The 230-nt window shown below is 28.3% G+C and overlaps 1 protein-coding gene across 1 annotated transcript in view; it reads right to left on the bottom strand.

Annotated features, from left to right (window-relative positions):
* LOC119586973 (serine/threonine-protein kinase CBK1-like) overlaps nucleotides 1–230 on the bottom strand; it is a gene marked incomplete at its 3' end in the record, with an annotated part of 122,502 nt that overhangs the window by 75,898 nt on the left and 46,374 nt on the right. The window contains 1 exon segment of the mRNA XM_037935711.1: nucleotides 126–158.

Below are 230 nucleotides of genomic sequence, written 5' to 3'. Positions count from 1 at the left end.
CAGATAAATCAAATATGAAAGACGCAAGCAGACAAACAAAAACAATAATAGGAACTTATAAATCTTTATCAGTGAATTAAACAAAATACGTAAGAAAGGACAAAAATAAAGACACATTTTCTTACCTTCTTTTTTCCTTGTTCACAGGGCAATCGAATCTGAAAAAAACAATTAGGTTTATTCCTTGACAATAAAGGAAAATAAGGAATGAAAGAAAAGAAATACTTGAG

The sequence above is a fragment of the Penaeus monodon genome, chromosome 22 (genome assembly GCF_015228065.2).
Source record: "Penaeus monodon isolate SGIC_2016 chromosome 22, NSTDA_Pmon_1, whole genome shotgun sequence".
NCBI classification, from domain to species: domain Eukaryota; kingdom Metazoa; phylum Arthropoda; class Malacostraca; order Decapoda; family Penaeidae; genus Penaeus; species Penaeus monodon.
This window is presented reverse-complemented; position numbering and strand designations above follow the sequence as displayed.